This window comes from Emydura macquarii, unplaced genomic scaffold (genome assembly GCF_026122565.2).
Source record: "Emydura macquarii macquarii isolate MOO-44397 ecotype Brisbane River unplaced genomic scaffold, CSIRO-AGI_Emac_v2 contig_1630, whole genome shotgun sequence".
NCBI lineage: Eukaryota > Metazoa > Chordata > Testudines > Chelidae > Emydura > Emydura macquarii.
This window is the reverse complement of record NW_027131767.1, coordinates 277,950-281,203: the sequence shown is the minus strand read 5'-3', so window position 1 is coordinate 281,203 and position 3,254 is coordinate 277,950. Positions and strand designations below refer to the sequence as shown.

General features: G+C 44.3%; 1 pseudogene; it reads right to left on the bottom strand.

The window, feature by feature from the left end:
• Nucleotides 1-1,237: 1,237 nt before the first annotated feature.
• Nucleotides 1,238-3,008, bottom strand: LOC137157931 (putative olfactory receptor 10D4; annotated as a pseudogene).
• Nucleotides 3,009-3,254: the final 246 nt, after the last annotated feature.

Genomic DNA, 3,254 nt, shown 5'->3' with positions numbered 1-3,254 from the left:
ACACATATAAATGTCTGATCCTTTTCTGAAATCTACTAAGCTGTTGACCTCAATAATATCTTGTGGTGAACAGTTTTTCAGGCTAAGTGTGCAAATATAATAAATATTTCCGGACTTAAGTGGTATATAACCGTTAAACTCACCCTCTGCAAAAACGAATGAACATAATATCACACCTCCACTTTAGGCTGGGAATTTCAAAGAGGCCTAAAGGGAGCTAGGTGTCTAATTCCCATGGACTTTTAACTTTCTTGGGCCCTTTGGAAACCCCAGCCTCGAAGTACAACTCTTTTTCCTTTCATGTTTTTATTGTTTTATTAAATTTCACTTTTTATTTGCCAGTCTCATAAATGGATCCAGTTCTCTCCACACACTGGTTTCCAGCTTTATTTTTATTTTGCACACCAAGAAGAAACACAGCTGAGGATGAAAAACAAAAGCAAAAAACCCTCATTTTAGCCCTAGGTTTAGGTTTTATACACATTGAATGTTGCTCAAAATTCAAATGCAACGGATGCAGAAGACACAATACATATGTACAACAAGTCCAAAATACAGTGCCTGTGAGGAGTGCAGAGTTCTCATATCCATTAAATCTCCTATTAGCATGTTTTCTTCCTTTTTTATTTCTCTTTCTCTCTCTCTGTCTGAGTAGAGGGGAACATTTACAAAACCACCGAAGTGACTTAGCAGAGCAAGCCCATTTTCAAAAGCCATTAAGAAGCCCAGTTCTCCCTGGGAGCTAGGTGTTTTTGAAAGATCCCACTGGGTGCTTAAATATCTTCTAAAATGTGGCCTAAGCTCTAGATTTACAAAGAGGATGAGGTGCCTAGTGGGATGCACTAAGACTTCTAAGTAAGTCAGGTGCTGCTGACATTGGGTCCGTGCCAGCTGATGAAGGGAATTATTTTCTTTCTTTTCCTGAATTTGCAGAAGATGCTGCTCTGGCTTCTGTAGATCTGTGCAATGAGGCTGAGATTTTCAGTCAGCTAGAAGATCTGGTTCTCCAATTCTTATTAATTTTAATGCAGCCTGAGAGTGCCTATCCTTTGGGCAGCTTTGAAAATATCAGCCTGAAAGCATGTCCAAGACAGCTAGATGCTTTTAGGAGCACTTCTATGCTTTGTAGAGCTGCAGATATACAGGTAGGGCTCTACGCGGAAGGAGAGAGACAGACACTCACATAAGACACATAAGAGCCACGCGGATGAATTCATAGACATATTTCACTGCTCACCCACATGCTACTTCTGCAGATGCAGCACATCAATGTGCAGTTGTCTGACCCCCTCAGTTTCCGCAGAGCCCCTTTCACCTCCTTGTTCCTCAGTGTGTAGATGACCGGGTCCCGCATGGGCATGGCTACTTAATCGAAGAGCTGCACAGAGGTCACCAGCACTTTGCTCTGACGTGGCTGCACGTAGACCAGGGCGCAGGGCCCAAAGATCAGCGTCACCACCGTCACATGTGAGGCGCAAGTGGAGGCTGCTTTGCGTCGCCCCTCGGCTGAGTTCATCTTCAGGATGGAGTTGACGATGCAGAGGTAGGATACAAGGATGAGGAAGAAGCAGGTTATGGACACCATGCCAATATTGGTGAAGCTCACGGTCTTGATGACGTACGTGTCCACGCATGCCAGCTTCACCACGGGGAAGATGTCACAGAAGAAATAGTCCACCGCATTGGGCTCGCAGTAGGGCAGCGTGAAGGTCAGGCTGGTGAGAATGGTGGCATGAAAGGAGCTGGTGATCCAGGTGCCAGCAGCCAGGATGGCACACACCCTCCAGTTCATGATGATCAGGTAGCGCAGCGGGTGGCAGATGGCCACGTACCTGTCATAGGCCATGACGGTGTAGATCAGGCACTCCGTGTTGCTTAGGAATTGGAAGAAGACGACCTGAGACATGCACCCTCCCAGAGAGATGGTTCTACTTTTGGTGCAGAGACTGACCAGCAATTTAGGGGTGCTGATGGAGGCCAATCCAAGGTTCAGCACGGAGAGATTGCATGGGGGTGTGCAGGCGGGAGTCACCAAGGATGGCTGATAAGATGTGCAGGTTGCCCAGCAGGGTGCAGAGGTAGAAAGCTAAGAAGCTGATGAAAAGGATGGTCTCACGGCCTTTGGTGTTGGGAAGCCCTAACAGAATGAATTCCGACACCACAGTGAGATTCTCCATTTCCATGTGAGACAGGGTCATTCCTGGAAGCACAGAGATAATGCAGCCGAATTATCAATCTAAATAAATTATGGTTTGTTTATTCCTTAGCACACTACAACTTAATCTACAAGGGTAAACCTTTCTAAGCATTATAAGTTTGGTGAAAGTGAGTGGAGAATCAGGATTCTAATATTTCATTGATTCTATTTGATGCTATTCAATTTAATTTTCCTTTCTTCTTTTCCATTCAATCATCTTTTATCTATTCAGTTCTTATAGATCATACTAGGAAGAAGTACATGGGGGTGTGCAGGTGGGAGTCAGCGAGGATGGCTGATAAGATGAGCAGGTTGCCCAGGAGGGTGCAGACGTAGAAAGCTAAGAAGATGATGAAGAGGATGGTCTGAAGACATTCAGTGTTGGGGATTCCTAAAAGGATGAAATGAGTCAACACAGTGTGTTTGACCAACCCCACGATGGACTCATTGCTGGGGTAGTGGAGAGAAAAAATGCGAATGTGTTAGTGAAACAAAAAAACATAACATCCTTTATATACCTTCTATGCTCATCCTTCCTTCCACAGCTACCGCTTTACTGCATGTCACCCCATTACTGCCTTTCATTCGTAGTAGTTTATATTTACATCATTCTCATACCAGTTGGGATCAGGTCCTCACTATGCAGCGCAGAACTGAGAAAGAGAAAAAGTCTGCCTTGAAAATCTTACGATCCAAAGATGAACAGACAAAGGGGATGTCCTATTCTATTCTACTCGTTTCCATTTTCATCTCTTCTCTCCTCTCCTGTTCTAATTTCTTCATCTCTATTCTATACAGGCTCTTACCCCATCTTTGTCACCACAGCATCTTAGATTCTTCCAGTGGTGGATTAGGGGATGTGACCAACGTTTGTCATAGGTGGTTTGTTCTTTCTCTCATCCTCTCTAGAAGGATTATTGTGTGTGCAGTGGAGTAGTTTGTTTTGGCAGGGATTCATTTTTATCAGTGTAGGTGCTGCTCTGTTAAAGGAGGGGGTGCAGGTGCAACATACGAACAAATTAATCTTGTGAAGCATTGCCCCAGATTTGTTAATGAT